Source organism: Amphibalanus amphitrite, unplaced genomic scaffold, assembly GCF_019059575.1.
Source record: "Amphibalanus amphitrite isolate SeventyFive unplaced genomic scaffold, NRLGWU_Aamphi_draft 000514F_arrow, whole genome shotgun sequence".
Taxonomy (NCBI): domain Eukaryota; kingdom Metazoa; phylum Arthropoda; class Thecostraca; order Balanomorpha; family Balanidae; genus Amphibalanus; species Amphibalanus amphitrite.
The window spans coordinates 369,078-385,782 of record NW_024882008.1 but is presented as its reverse complement, the minus strand read 5'-3'; the positions used below and the strand labels follow the sequence as shown (position 1 = coordinate 385,782).

Genomic DNA, 16,705 nt, shown 5'->3' with positions numbered 1-16,705 from the left:
TTTTAAAGTAATTTTATCGTTCCAAAGTAACTTAATTTTGGCATTAATCTTGGTCTTTACTCGATGACTAGAATTAGACGGTTGAGGCCTAATGCCGGAGATGGAGCTGTTGCGGTCTGTTTCTTGTTTAACAGATAATTAGTGCCTAATTTCGCCTCTAAGAGACAAACACATTTAAATGCGCATCATCCTATTTATACATTGCATTGGTCTTCATGTTTGTTAACCCATCGTCTAAAAAGCTCGCTCGTGCCACGTAATACCGATTCTCCATCCGCTCATCAGTGCCTCTCTGAACTTTGCGAGATCAACTAGATTTTATTCGTGCATGACTCTGCCATTCAAAATTGTCATAACTCTTCACACAGAGCGGTGCTCGTAGCATTCTGACTTTGGACGGTGCACGCTTGCAGGGACGGCGGTGACGGCGGGGGCCGTGGATTCAGAAGCCGGGGAGGGCGGAGAGTGATGCCCGCGGGAGGCTGGGAGGGCGGAGAGCTGTAGCCGGGACTGGGGAGAACCGGAGCCGGGAGCCGGAGAGGGCAGAGGACTGTGACCGGGAACCGGGGAGGCGGCGGAGTCGGAGCACCACAGCGCCGAGGGCGGTCTCCCCCATCGGCGGGGCGGTGGCGCCTGTCAGACCTTGTCAGGCCGCGTTAGACGGCGCACAGGGCCGTCAGCAGATGCCCATCCACCGGCCAATTCGGCGCCGCCAGTCGGTCTCAATTTGGAGCCAGTCGCGGGGCGCCGACACCAATCTGCATCAGCAGCGCCGCTGCTGCGTCAGTTTCGTCGTCCAGACGCTGTGTCCTGCGCCGCATTTGTCGATACAGACGGCCGGCCGGCCAGGGAATAATAATGCGCTCGCCGGCGCTGTCGCGCTGTGTCCATTTCTCAAACGGCCGACCGGTAACTCGATCGGACTTCGCGCGGCTGGTTCAGTCCAAGGAGAACGCCCGGGTATGTTCACTGTCAACTGCAGCCTCTATCACTTAGCGAGTTGACTAGAGTAGTTGCTGAGGACGAGCCAGAGAGGTCCGTGGGGCATCTGGGCCCTGGGGTAATGGCGGGAATCGGTAGTGAAGGGTTAGTCAGAGACCAACCAGCTTCTATAGTTTCTAAGCGTTAGACATCCGAGGTCAAATATCGGTATCGGTTTCATATCCGAGTTGAAATGTCTGGAATCGGGTCGGACCTCGGAGGTTAAATGCCGAAAACGGACATCCATTGTCGGGATCGGGTCACATATCCGAGGCCTACTGCCATGATTCTATCGGACCGTCTGCGGTCAGCTGTCGGGATCGTCGGACCGTCTGCGGTCAGATGTCCGGATCGTCGGACCGTCTGCGGTCAGATGTCGGGATCGTCGGGCCGTCTGCGGTGGTCGGTCTGCCGCCGTCCGGTCGTGCTACGGCCATTAGCCGGTGCTCGCCAGCGTCGGCCCGCTCGGCTAATGGCAGACGGAGGTCGCCGCCGCTCCAGACGCGATGGATGGCCCTGTTTTTGCCAGCGGTCTCCGATTGACGGCACGGTTTGCCCTCCTCTCCGGTGGAGCCAGCGCCGGTCGACCTCGCGTCGGATCCGACAGAGGCTCAACGACCAGCGGCGGCTCTGCCAACAGCCTTGTGAGAGCTCTGTTTAGGAGGTTTGTACCCACAGTGCCAGTTTTTTGTCACTAAATGAAACAGATTCCGTGGTGCTGGAGTTACTTTGAATCGACGTCGCTCTGCTTGATAAAATCGCTTTTAGACCCGACAAAACTTTCAGAAATTAAGCTATTTCGATTTTAAATTTGAAACATAACATTTTTATGTTCTTTTACCTATTAGTACGTTTACGTTTATTAGTTACGTTTTTTAGTACGCTGTTTTCTGTCGAATTAAATCCTTATTTTCTGTTAAAAAACGGTTTCCCCAACTATTACAATGTAAATTATTTGGCGTCCAATTTCATAAAATGCCAGAACAATCGCTCAAAACGGAGCCAGCATTTTCCGTTCTGCTGGTGCGAACATTGCGGTTCCGGGAAAATGAGTTGACTCTCCATCATAGCCGTCGGACATGGTCTGAATGGCCCACTCACTTGGCCGGAACTTGTGTGACGTGAACGCACCCGAGTCGGCGTCATTACATTAGAGTTCGGCCCATCACGGTGGACCAATGCACTTACTGGTGACAGTCTCGAGTGTGGCGCGTCTGTGAGCTGTCCGCCCTGTGACGGTCGGCTGTCACACTGCCCTGTCCTGACAGCTGTCCCCGAGACAGACAGACCGGGGACCGCGGCCGGACCGCCGCCCGCGCGACCACAGACCCGTGGTGAGCGCGCTCTGTGCGTTGCGTGACCAGACCGGGGGGGATTACCTGTCTTATAGGGCCTCCGGCAGCCGCCCACCGAGCTCCAGCCACAAGCGAATCATTTTTATGGCGCCGCCCCGCGCGCCGGCTATTGCCTGGCCTCCCTCTCCGCTCCTCTTTCTCTGCTTCCTCTGTCTCTCTTTTCACTCTGCTTCTCCTCCCTTCTCGGTCACATTCTCACTTTCACGCTTGCCACCTTCGCATCTCTTTTTGCGGCCATTGAACAAAGAAACGGGCTTGGTTTCCCGTATTTTTCGTCGAGGCGGAACCGCGGAATGTGTTCGACAGGGGCCAGTGATCGGGTGGACCATGGTCGCTATGATCCGCCGCGCCGCTCTGCTCATGCATAATGCAGAGAGCGCCAAAACGTTTTGAAATCGTGCCCACCATGCACGCCGCGTGTGGTGTGCCCGGCATGAAATGCATGCCGGCACTACAGAAGTGGTGTTAGCTCGGAACGCTGAGAAGATGGTATGATGGACGACGGTAGCGGCATTTTCCAGAAACTGGATCAAAATTATAAACGGTTTGACTTTGAACTTGTAAAGTGAGACTTGCAATGTTCCACAAGCACTTGATGATGTAAGTGATATGAAATGGATATTCTACGGGAAGGTTATCTAGCTAGGTGCCATGACACATCCAATCTGGTTAGCCTGCGACTAAGTCCTGATCACTATTTGGATTGAACGCTTCGAATAGTTCTAGAGGGATAGCTTGGCCTAATCGAGTCTTTTGGAATGAGGTATATCTCGTAGCGGACGTCTTTCACGTCTCGTTTTATTTCTCGCAATTCATGACAAACTTCATGGTTTTATGGTGTTTCTGTTTTTCTTTTCCTACAACTGGGAGCGACGCCTTTTCACCAGAACTTCAGCCTACATTTCTCACATGAGCTATCACCGGATAGTAAACCGCTGTCGGCGGTCGCCAGGCCCAGTTATTCTGCCAGTCCGACTGCCGCCTTTGCTGGGACGTCCCCGCTCAGGACGGCGGTGACGGACCCGGGTGCCTTATGGTGTCGGCCGACTTCTCATTAATATAGAGCGAGCCAGGTGTGCGCGCTGATGGTGCGATTGGCAACCGACCACTCTCCTCTCCCCTCCCTCCACCTCTGTTCCTGATCCCCTCGTCCTCAGTGTCCCCAGCCAGTCAGAGGACCAGTGAGCCAGTCGGCAGCCGCACCGGGCGGAAACCGAGCCCCCGCTCGCGCTGAAGAATGGCACATCCTCAATCGCGGCAATCGCTTAATCTCGGCCCGGACCGATCACGAGAGGAGCGGTTTTTGTTGGTCTACAAAAGCGCGAGATGTCAAGGTTCGAGGTCACCGCTTGACTGAAGAGCTCCCGGTGACGGGGCTGAAATGGAAGTTTTAGAACAATCGTCGTTGATGAACTTTTTTATCAATCCGTTCGTCCTCTACAGAATTAATTCAAAAGAGTCGACATCCTCCCAGAGTTTAACTGTTGCCTGGATTGTTCAAAGTCTGGAAGACTTGACCTGTGAGCCTGAGTCTTCAGTTGCCCCTGTCACATGTCACTGAAGTATTTGCATTCGGTATTTTAACATTAACTCTATGGCGTTGCTCCGTAGGAATGACGTAAGTACCCTAAGTTAACCATTGGAGCGATACCAAAAAAAATTGTGGAAGTGACACTCCTGGTTCATCTTCATTGTTTTTTAGAAGAGTATGAACGAAGAAACTCTGATAATTCAAAGTCACAGGTAGCCAGGACAGACTGAAGTGAGGCGCGCAATAGCTTGGAAGATCTTCGTGGATGTTTGTTGTTATACCATGGATGAGATAATACTGGCAGTTATACCAACACAGGGGTGTTGAAATGCACCTCTTTTGTTGCAATTAATGTATGAATATCTTCATAACTCCGCGAAGATGTCCATATCCGAGTGAAATTGCATCTCGGGTCTAGAGGTACGAATTTGACTTACGAGTACATCATCGATTGCTTCAATAGCGAGCCAGGTAAAACGCTTTGCATATATTTGAATAACAATTGTCTCCCTCCCTCCATGGCTTCCTGGACCGTGCGCCGTACCCGTCGTTATTGGCTATGGCTTCTGTGACGATTGGCCACCGTATGGGTTCTAATAGTGTCACCCCGTCACATTTCATCAACTGACCGTGCCCACTGCGGCCCGGCGCTGCAGCACTCGGCGGCTCCTTCCTCTAACACCACCTCCGGTATTGAGTATCAGTAAATGTTTTCTCCGTCTGGCGATTAATCCTCTCGGTCCCCAATCACTCGCGACTCTAATCCGGTTCCTTCTGAGCTGGTATTTGGTGGTGGCAGACGTCTGGCGCCCTATCTCGGTCTGCTCGCACCAGACGAGTCCCGTGATCGGAGACTTAACCCTTATCGCGCGCGCCGGCGTCGCTGCGGGGGCGGTCACCGTGCTGTGGGGGCGGACAGACGGTCGGTCAGATCGGCATGGGAGGAACTGACAGTCGTCCTGCGGTGGACGTATGAGAGAACCAACAGTCGTCCGATGGTGGATGTATGAGGGAAAACCAACAGCCGTCCAGTGTGTGTAGAGGAGCCAGTGGTGAAAAAGGGCATGTCGCCAACATCACTCGATGCTCTGAGGTGCCTGGGTCAACATTGTTAACCATCATTAAAATCTCTTATGTCAGCATTTAGCAATAATACCGAGTTACCGAGATGAAAGACGCATATATTTATGGTGCTTGAACCATGAACATTTGATTTGGTCTTCTAACTACTGCTTTTTCAACTTTGCCAAAGTCGGCATTGCACAAGTGATTTAATAAAGAAGGGAAGCGATTGGCTAATGGCTTCAAAGACGGTCCTCCCACTTATTCTGCTGATATCCCATGATTTCCTTTATTAAGCTCGTTTTCACTTTAATTTTAGTTTATTTAATTCATCGTCGACGGGGACACCCCATTTAATTTCCCTTACTTATGCAGACTAAGTGGATGCTTTGTCATAAGAAATCGTCCTCATCTGCGTGTCAGCTGGACAGTGTCACCGTGTTCGTGCCGCTTTACGATATCGCATATCATATAAGAAGTATTATTGCTGGCTCATTTTCACAAATACTAAGCATCATTAGAAGCTCTGTTGCGATCGTTTAAGTTTATTCCAGCTTGCATTTCGTCCATAGTATGCTGTTTGGCGTTATTGAAGGAAAAAAAGAGCCTTGATTATTACTGTTATTGCGTATTGAAATTAAGCTGGATATACGAGTATGGGCTCATGGAAGCTTTTAGCAGGTGAAAATGAGCATTGTTTATCGAAGCTCCTATTGGAAGTGTTTTAACGGAGATGCAACGGATTAGAAGTCCTTCAGAATACAACATCAAAAGGATGGGAAAGGGTGGGGGTATTGATTTGCCCATGTCGTCCTCTCAGCGTGGCTTACCATGATTAAACTGTAGGGATATGTAAACCAAATTTGTTCGTCAATTTGATGCTTTGTTGTCCTTCTTCACAATCTTCATAGATAGTGGATGGATAAAAAACAATGCGTTTTGCGGCTTATGTGTTACTGGCATCCTGAGCTTAGTCTATGTAGTAAGTAACAATAACTTAACCCTCGCACGACCAGGCCATTTCTCATAACACGAACGACCAGGGGGGGGGTTGTTACGACCCCCCCCCCCCTGGCGTTTCGAAACGGAAGGTCGTAGAGCTTAGCGGAAAAAACCAACGGATTGCTCTCAACGAGATCTCGCGATTGGTGGTATATTTTTTGGTCCTAGGTCAACATTTGACCTACTTATGACCGGTCAAAGGTCAAATTTTCCGAAAAATCAAACTTTTTCAACTTTCCGCGGCGATTGCGGCAAAACGGTGGGAGATATCGACTTGAAACCTTCACTATCGTGTTCCTTGATCAATTCTCTATCGTTTGGTATGTATTTCGTTTCCCTAGCTCTAAAAATGGCGCGTTGGGAGCGCCGGAAGTCGGCAAGGTCACAGTCGGCGGCAGAAATTCGAAAAATCAAAATTTAAATTTTTGAAATCTGATTGTATTTTTGGATTTGGGAGGTCCATTTGCTCCCTATAGAAGCTAATATTGCTGCATATTCCCATTGAGGTGACAAGAATTAGCAAAATAGTGGTTCGGGCGCTTTTCAAAAATAGTACCGGACGCTGTTCCTCTTGTGACGTCATAGCTCCGTGACCTGACCTGACCCGGTCAATTTTTATGCACCACACGATAGCCAATGCTTGCCCCAACATGCATGGGAAGTTTCATCATGATCCATCAAACAATGTGGGTATCACCGGCAGAAAACCTAGGGATTCGGCGCACACGTTTGGTAACTGTCGGCCGGAGGCTGTACCTCTTATGACGTCATAACTCCGTGACCTGACATGACCCGATCAATTTTTTTCGGCAAAAGATGCGCAAAGGTTGCCCCAGAGGGTATTGAAAATTTCAGCCCGCTACGACAAGCCGTTTAGCGTGCACTTCGAAAAAACCTCAGGGGGGGGGGGTTGATACAACCCCCCCCCCCCCCTAGGCGTTCTAGGGTTAAAAACGCACCTATGAAGAGCTTACAAATATTGTACGAAACCTCGTGGGAAGCTCAATGACATCAGAGGCCAGAGGCAGACACTTCAGGGGTGGTCCGGTGACGCTGATGGCGTCAGGCACCTGACGGCCGGTCTGACTCTGGTGCCGTCGGACACCCCTGGCGGCGGGCCCGGTTAGCGGCGTCGAACACCCCCACTGCGGTGGGCCGGCCGTAGCGGCTGAGTTGTGACGTCTGTCGCATCGGTGGCCGGTCACCGTCCCCAGGGGAGGTCTCGGCTCTGAGTTACTCTCGACAGGTTCAGCTGCGCAGAGTTACAGCGTGGTCGGGGAACGGGGCGGCGAAAAACGGCGCTGCTCCCCCCAGCTGCCGTGGAGGGTGATGTCGTGCTACGGAGCCTTCAAATGGGAAGATGCAGAGTTAGAACAGTGGGCCATGATTACCACAGAGACGCGGCATTTCCTTGCTAGCAAATCACGGGGAAGGAAGCCCTCTTTGAAGTCCCTCATGAGTTGACTGGTACGATAAATCACTATTCAATTTGTTATTTTCACCGCAAAACTAGGTCTCTGCGTCGTCGACGAGGGACCAGCATTACTGTCAAAACTACTCTACTATTCACTAATCTCGTTTGAACTCGGAGTCGAGATGGCTTTTTCAATTCTGCCGGCGCCGGCAAAGTCGGCCGCGCCATCCGACGGCGGCGGTTCATCTTCACCCAGGGGAGCCGCACAGCTCTAACTTAGCTACTGAGTTCCGTCGCAAACGTCGAGTCGGATACGACAGCCGGCGTTTTGTACCGTAACTCATTTCGACTCTGCTCTATAATTGCTTTCTCCTTTTTGGTCGTTTTTCGTTCTCATTTCTCCGTACCGGTAGTCTCGTCTTGCCTGGTTCCGTCCTGTCTCATCCAGAAATGGATCTCTTTTACACTGCCCCGCACCATCGACCACCCTTGCATTCGCCCCCCCCCCCCCCTGCCCCCCCCCCCCCGTCGGTCGTCGGTCATCCATCGTCCCATTCCGTCGGCAGCCGTGTAACTTCCTCGGTAACTACTCCGACCAGCGCCGCAAGAAGCCGTCCCACCGGACGACGGCCGAGCTCATTGCCGAGCCGTTCGTCCGGTGTGACAAAGGGTCGACGTTTTTCCCTCGCCGACCGTTTGCGTCGGACCGGACGTAGTCGCGACGGATGGACCGTCGTGGTGCAATGGCGCTGTCCCCGAACGGTGACCGGCTCGATTTTCGACCGGCGCCTATAAAGCAGCGGCGTAACGCAGCGGAGTGCGGCGCCGTGCAGTCGGTTTGACCCCATAAGTACCCTCGTAAATCGGAGCGGTAACCAGGGGTCCTACAGACAGTGCTGCTCATATGCGAGCTACATGCAAACCAGCTGGTGGGAGTGATGCGATGTGTGAAGCGGATGTTTGGATGAGTTTCGCTGATGTAGCAGCGTGCCCCCTGTCATCAGATCATCGTTTTAACGGGGAGCAACAGTTCAAGCTGGAATGAAAGAGCTGCCTCGTGCAGTGATGTGTCGATTCCATCTAGGAAATCCTAACTCGGTTATATATCAAAGCTCACTGAGTTTCTGAACTCTGATCTTAGTGCGATAAACCGGCCGTTGTGGTAGCGGTTAAGCGATGCCCTCTCGATCTTACATCAGCGGACAAATGGCCCGAATCGCCTGCTGTCGGTGCTGGCCGAAAGGTCAGGGCTCTGTACAGTGTACACTAAACCGAGGTTCGGCTGAAAATCAGAGCCGCTGCAGGGACGCGGTTCAGTAGGTTTGATTACTGACTCGGATACGGGAGTTGTGTTACACAGTCACACCTGAAGTGTGGAAAGGTGCCAGTAGAGGCTTGATGGCCTAAGCGTGGGTAGCTTCAGTGCCAGGGGCTGTTTTGCCACCAGCCGAGTCAAGCTGCAGTGAATGTATCAGTACTGCTTTTGCATTCTCTCAGTTATATTCCACTTTTTAGCTGCCCAGATAAAACTAAGCTAAGCGAGTAAGCACAAGCGAAACTAAATCGGTGACAGTATTCCGTTAAGTTTATAAGACGTCAAAGTGCCGGATAACTGCGAGTTTGTTTGTTGAAATTTAGACGATCGTTAGCGATGAGTTCATTAGGCATGGTAGCCGAGACCGCTCGACTCGGGTCAAAGCGGATTCAGCAATGGTTGCCCGGGATCGAATCGCTTTGGCGTTCGCTCGTTTGGGCCATCAAGGATTGACTTCGAGTGGCTGCGACCGCAGCTCGAAATAATGACTGGATTCCGATGCAACCAGCCTTGTTTTCCCGTTCAATATGCCACACGTGTTATTCAAATAATATCGTGTGATAGGAATAGCACATTGGACAATATAACCCAGAGCGCACGATGCTAGGTCTGGTTTATGCTGGGCTTTATTGAGTATCGCTGGAACACATTTATTGAAACTAAAAATATGAAGATATGAAATGTAAAATATAAAATATAAAACACATCTGAGATGATGGGCTTCCAAACTGATCTCACGAAATCTGTGTGGGTTGACATGACTAGAAAGAATTGAACTAAACTGACCGAGTTAAGTTCCAAGTGAGTTGAGGTGTGAGCTGAGAAGTGAAAAGCTGCGCTGAACCTGCTCACCCACATGAGCTCGTCACAGGTCTGGTCAGGGGTTGCCGGTAACGCTGCCTGTTCTGCCGTCCTGGCCCGCTGATGACCGACCCACAGCTGACCCAGTGCCGGAGGCGCTGGCCCGGTCGATCGTTACGCTCAATATCGGACCGACGACCTTGGTTTTGACACTTCAATTTCGCCGCTGATAAACTGTACTATAGCGTTTTATTGGCTTGGAGCATGTTGTAAAATTTTCAAACTGAGTGCATTTAGGGGAAATGTTGACATAAAGATTGCTGCCTGTGGCAACATGGCTTCTATATGGCTCATGAGATACATTGATGGAGTGCTGTTACGTTGTTTTACAATGTCTCGATGATAAGGGGCTGAAAACTCGCAATCAGATGGCATATTACCTGAAAATATGGTTCTTTCTATCTATAGAAAACATCGGCGTCCTTCGCTAAAACATCGAATCTACATACCTTCCATGGACTGTTGCAACTTTACGAGGACACCTTATCTTTCATGCCTATTTAATCACATACAGCCCTTAACTTGACCACAAGGTACAACACCGTACATACTGAATCATTCCTTTTCAATTTGACGGCTGATGTGCGGACGATACACGGACAACCGACACGTTAATAGCGGCACGCGCCATGCATCAGTGACGAGTCGCGGCGCCGTCCTCGCTGTCGGCCCCGCTGACCTCGACACATTGATCGCCACGCGGCGGGCTATGTGTGCATTAGCGACAATGCATTAGCCGTGCTGAGATAATCCGGCCGACTGAATGCCACTGCGAGCTGGATCCGCGCCGCCAGATAACTCGGGTCACTGACAGTGGCTGCCATGAGTCTTTCTTTTATCGCACCAGCGCTGGCTATCATCGTCGCTATGGTACCGGCGCGGCGATGCGCTCTTCTGAGATTCTGTTTCCAGCGTGACAAGGGATAGAATGTGGCGACCACGACAGCTGCTGTGGCGATTTTCTGTATGTGTTGACACCCCGCGGTTTGGCAGCAGAGGTCAGGTTGTCTCATGGCCGAGCTCGTGACCCCGCCGCCGCCGTCTGGCGGCACTGGCGACGCCAGCGGAACTCCGGATGACCACAAAGTCACGTTTTTGTGCCGTCTTTCTTCATGAGTGTCTGCTTTTTCGCCAGCTGATACAGTTTACTGTGCGGAAAGCGACGCTGGCGCCGGAGGATGTGGGGAACAAATGACCTTGTGTCTGGAGAGTTCGTCTGGGGTCTCGGACGATGACGCAGAAAGTAATGAATCCACCCGACAACTGGGGAAGGGTGACGAAAGAAAGACAGATGTGGATGTGGATTATGGCTATGTAAATGTTAATAAAATGCAGGGTGAAGAGTGCTTTTCAAACTTCTGAACCGAAACATTATGAAAAGAGACGACAAGAAGTTGTCAACTTTCAGAAATAATAGCATGAGAGCGAGGGCGCCTCTGTAAGCCCAGTGAGGGCACCAGGGAAGGTGACGAGTCGACGTCGAGCCCGTTGCCACAGGCGCCGCGTGCCGGCCAGTCAACACCACACAACGAGCAGTCAGACAGAGGGGACCAGTGCTGGTGACTTCCATTAATCACTGGTGGGGGCTCTCACCATTTTTCACCGCCATTGGTCCAATACCGGCCGGCAGACGGACAGACGGAGGGTGTCTCCCTCCACCTCTCCCCACCCGTCCCCGGAGTCACCCACCAGTCACTGCCCTGCCGCTGCCGGCGCGGTAACTAAGTGCATAACGGGGGCGGGTCGTCGTCCAGACCCGGTGTCACCACGGCCGGCGGCGGTGTCACCGGCGCCATTAGCGGCCGGTCCGACTGCGGCCGACCGCGACGTTCATTAGGACTGTAATTACCACCTGAATCGATGCTAAAGACGGTGATAACCAAGCGCCGACAATAAATCATTGATACGACCTGTCTGCTCGGGAATACGGCATGAATGGCGGCGCTGCTGTGGCGGCGGCGGCGGCGGCGGTCCGGTGGCGATAAGCGGCGCTCCGCTGCCGGCGGACCGTGACGCGGTGCTGTGACAGGCGGGCGGGTGGCGGCGGCACGTGATATGGCTCTGTGAGTGCCGGCCGAGCTGCAGCAAGCCGACACGCAGCCGCGTCAGGCTAGCGGCCGTCGCAGGCGACACGGCACGGGGCTCGGCCGGACCGCACTGCTGCACGTCGGTGTGTGCCTCCCTCCGCCGCCCGCGGCACACCGCCGCACCCTGCCACTGCCGCCGTGGGGGCGCACCGGGTAGAATCGGCGTCCCAGGGGTCATGGAGTGAAGGTCGTGCCATGCTGAATTATGAGAGGATGAAAACAGAAATTATATAAAGAAAGGAAAACTGGTCACTGATGAGCTTGGGGGCTGGAACACGGCGGCTTAAATAATTGGAATATTTTATTTAACTTGAAAGTGACAACATGCATACATCGTCGACTTCTTTGAAACGTTATCGGGATAAGATAAAGAATGATGAATGTTAAGCCTCAATGCATAGCCCTTTGCTGTGAACCCTGATGCGCTATCTTCCTGGCGCCATAAGCTAACAGCTGCGTTTACTTTCAGAGGTTAACAGCTGGTGATTCTGCTGGCTCCATACTCCGAATGTTCCACCTCACCTCGCAGGATCTGCTAGCATGCTAGTGGTGAGTAGTTAAGCCACTTGGCCCCATGCGTGGCGAATGCCGAGCGTAAGGTAAATCACAGCGCGGCATTCACTGCTGTGGTATATGTTTCAACAGTGTTATTAGCTCTATGCTTATCGACGCTTAAATTAGTGGTTCTGAGTTTGTATTGTACTTGCCTAGTTATTACCGCAAGCGAGCGCTGCCACGTTTTAAGTTGGAAGATGGATTAAATACTGGTCCAAAATGCCTCCCTGAAATTCGCATACAAATAAATTGAAGAATTCACTGCACTTATTACCTACAACAGTATATACCTAGTGCATAGTGCAAGGCAAAAAATGTGAGCTATTAAATGTTCTTTGCACCATGAAATGCTTGAACTTTTCCTTTTCTTACAAGCACAGATGTATGGTTTGCATTCACTTATATATTTTGGCTTGGGCCACCGGTTCGATATCAATCTTTTCTCATGAATCTTGCAATTAACTACTTTGTCGATGCATTTATGGTTATATGGCATTCCACTACAACAATACGCTGTTCCACTACTGTACATATATAGAGAGGAGAGAAGTATACGGGAAAGTTTGTTGTTACCCTTTTCCTTGCCGCAAACACATAAAAAAGCAACAACGTTAGACCCAATCACCTATTGACGGATGAACCTCAATAGACACGTCATCAATCACTGTACCTACGGCGGAAGCCGCACTCAGTAATGCAACGAGGCTTCTTTAATGCATTACATAGCCGTTTTCCCCACCCTTGCCGGGTTCCCGTGTGGCCGGTCATTAGTTGCCGCAATGAGTTCCTCCATCCCTCCTGCCTGCTCCGGGGCGCGGTGCCTCGGCCATCTAATTTATACCTCCCCTTCTCGTTCTATCAAATCCGTCATGATTGCCGCTGTGACGGCCGGTCCGCCCCGACAGAGTTCCTCTAATCGGACAGCGCCCCGGCGCCCTCCTCTCACGTTGCACGTGCCAAATAGCGGCGGCTCATTTGGTGCTCATCCAGCGATGTCGGAGGCCCGGGGCGCTGCCTGCGAGCGACCCGCGCCGCTCTCTCGATGGTGCCGATAGTGTCAGCGGCATTCAGCGTGTCACGCGGCCACCGGCGGCGGGTTCATCGTGCCCTGTCTCGGCACTGGCTTCATCGAACCCCCTCCAATCACGGCAGAGATCATATTGACTGTCGTCGTTTCGGCGACACCCGTCGACAGCTCTTGACACCAGCATCACTTCGCACGCTCTTCAGGGCGGAAACGTAGCCCGCCACGTGCGATAGCTATCATGGGCGTCCCGGAGACGGTGGCTCTTGATTGAGCTCGCTCATCCGCCAAAGCCGGCCCGTGAGAGTTGCGCGAGAGCGGGGCCGTCGGGCTGGCTCGCCGGTCAATCCATCAGCGGATGTTGCGCGTCCCGGCGGCGGCCGCTGGCCCCCGGGGCACCGGCGTGCGGCGCCCGTCCGCCCCCGTAACTGCACCTCATCTGCCGATCTGCCGCCTGTCTGATCGATACAGCTACAAATACAGGCGCTGCCGGCGGCGGCGTCCTCGGTCCTCCGCGCTCCCGAGGGAGGGGGCCCGTCGCACCCGGCGCCGGGAGTGTCGCGGGTCGCGCTGACGGGTCGACGTGGACGGGTCGGCCGGGCGGCTGAGACGGGAGGCTGCCGGAGTCTCTGTTGGCGTGAGAGGAGCCGAACAGATGTTCCATTAGCCACTTAACGGGATCAGGGCGGCGGCATCCGGCGTGACACGCGCGCGCGCCTGCCGGGCTGCGCTGTCCCTTGGTCGGCCTCTGACGTCTCGGTTCTGTCGCTCCGCCATTCCGACTCCAGAATCATCCTTCCTGTGTGGCTTTCTCGGCGTTCCTGCGCGGTCTCATGGCATAGGTAGCTCTGTCGTCAGGTTGCTGAACTCTGCCTGCCGATTTTATGCCATCCCGGGGTCTCGCAACTCTGCCGAACTGATAATGATGATGAAGATGATGATTTGGGGGTTTAGGGCGTCCGGACTGCGGTGGTCATCGGCGCCCATTCCGCCGGACTTGTTGGTCACTTACTTTCGTACTGAGCTGTCTGCTCGCAGTGAACTTTCTGCCTGTTGGCGCAGGTCCCTGCTATCTCGTCATCGATGTCTTTGCTGTTTTGCGCTGGTCTCTGTCGTCTCGGTGGACTCTCTTCCATTCCGGTCTCTGGCCTCTGCCTGTCGACGTGTTGGTCTCTCTGTGCGCGTCGGTCGACTGTCAGAACTGGCAGCCGGCTTGGACCGACGCTAAGTGTGTTTGGTACCAGGTGGCTGCCGACGCGCGGCACAGGAATGCTAATCCACCGCTGCGGGCACTCCAGGGCCGCTTCTGGCCGCGCGGCGCGAGTATTTCTCCCAGAGATGGTTACTGGCCGCGTCTAACACTTCCTTTGTGGAACCACCGGCTGTGTGCGGGTCCGTAATGTGAACATCAACACCAATTGGGTAACGACGTAAGGCGAGTGTGCCAAACAAACAGCGGACAAACAGGGGTGAGCGCGCCGGCAGCTTCCCGTTCTCGCACGTGCCCTCACGTTGTATTATTGATGTTACACCGGCTCAGCGCTCGAAGGGGGTAATTTTGTGAGTCGCCAGCACGCGAGGAAACGTTACCACCAGCGCGGCTGGGGCAGTGGTCGTCTCTGTTTGACTCCCCGCTCCTTGTCTGAAGCTCGTTGCGCGGTGGCACCCCGTCTTGCCCCGTCTGTCGGGCGCGGTCGACCTGGCGCGCCTGATGGCCATTTGACTCAAGTGGGCCGGCCGGTGCCGCCCTCGGGCAGTAAGCTGGGCCGTTTCCTGCGCTGATGAATTGGTGGGGCGGGCGAGGCGGCGACATTGGCGTGGCACCCCATACCACCTCGGGTCGCCCCCGCCTGCCCCGCCGCCAGCGGTCCTGTGCGGCGCCCGTTAGCACCGGCAGCCTGCCCGGCGGCGGTGCGGCCGAACAGAACACAGCCAGGCTGACGACAGACGCGGCCCGGCCGGCGGCCGAAACGGCCCGACCAGCACGCAACTGCTGCAGAAGAATGCAGTCTTGTTGGAAATGATGCATGACGTGCGTTACGACCGACTGGTTCATTAGGGACTGCTCCCAGTATTGCCTTATTTCACGCACTTGAAAAGAATGCATTTGTAATTACTCGCCAAGAGAGAAAGTTTTCATTTTGAATGATCATTAACGTCGCTCTTGAAGGATGGCTTCTTGGAATATTTAATGAGCCCTCATCTCAAACACACGTGAGTGGATAGTCACTAATGCGAATCTCTAGATGCCATTATGAAGTCCCGTGGTTCGGATTCGCCTCGCCTCAGGGCCCAAAGGCACAGTGGCGATGCAGAGACAGGCTGGCCGGCGGTGCGGGCAGCCGGGCCCCTCGTCGGAAGCACTTCCTCGCTGGCGTTGCGTGTCGGGCGGAGAAATTTAGAGGTGCTTAGCCGCGGCGTTTGGCGTAAGTGTTTCTTACGGCCGGCAGATCGATACCTTAGAATGAGCTCGCTTGTCGAAATTACGGCCCGAATAAATTGCGCTGAAGGCAGGGAAAATTCAACAGGGCGGGGCTAACACCCTGCCCATTGGAGGCATAACTTGGAGGCAGTCTAAATCAAAAGCTGCTTAACTAGACGTCCACATGCCAATCGATCGCCTTTATTCGATGAAATAAGTCGCCATAATTGTTTAGTAGCTGAGTCATAATGATCCAACAAGGCACCGACTTTTTGCTAGATGAGTAAATGGTGTTGTCGATATGAAGCAGCGCTAATATGTTTTTACATGGGGTGACAGTCTCGAATCTAAAGTTACCCGCTACCCGCAAGTGGTCATACTAAAATGCTGCTCGCTGCTTGTCTTTGTTCTTTGTAATGCCTAGCACTTCACCAAACACTTCTTGGCACTTCCAGTTATCTGTATATGAAAAGCAATTTTTTGAGGGAAAGCCTTCACCCATAAAATTAAGTGGGCATGGCTATTTTCGCCATCCGTGTAGGGCACTGCGCGGGCGCCCAGGTTTTGCCTATTTTGCCTGTACTGGTATACTGTGCCGCTCGACACTCGTGTCCTGCGGTACAGTATACCGCGCAGGCGTTTCTCGCACCGCGCGCCAGCGCTTACTATCTGACTGCATAGACTGTACCGCAATACAGCTATACGTGAGACGGCCGCGCCTGGCCCTTGCCGCTGCGGTCAGATATGCTGTCTAATTGCAGAGTTTCCGTTGCTGGCCTGCAGGCGTGGTCTTATTTATGAACAGGAAGGAGGGTGCATGTTCCAACCACCGCAGCTGGTGTGGGCTATTCACACCAGCGACTATGTTGACCGGGCTCATGAAATATGATTAACTGCCGCTTATCGTGAGTGCTGCGAACATATTGCGGATGTGGCCGAGCTAACGTATTGTCAGAACCTCAGTGGGTAGGTTAATTGCACGTAATAGTTTCAGCAATGTTTTGACTTAACCAGTTTCTACCTTCGTCTTTATCAATCTACGTTAGATAATGCTGTTTTTATGCATTTGTATGGCTCTCACTACCTTTACAAACGA

At 53.0% G+C, this 16,705-nt stretch overlaps 1 protein-coding gene across 1 annotated transcript in view; it reads left to right on the top strand.

Moving 5' to 3' along the window:
- Positions 1–16,705, top strand: part of LOC122393071 (teneurin-m-like) — a 111,557-nt gene that overhangs the window by 833 nt on the left and 94,019 nt on the right. The window contains exon 2 of the mRNA XM_043388675.1: positions 12,078–12,157. The gene's annotated coding sequence lies outside the window, so the exon portion shown is untranslated. The remainder of the gene's footprint in view (positions 1–12,077; positions 12,158–16,705) is intronic.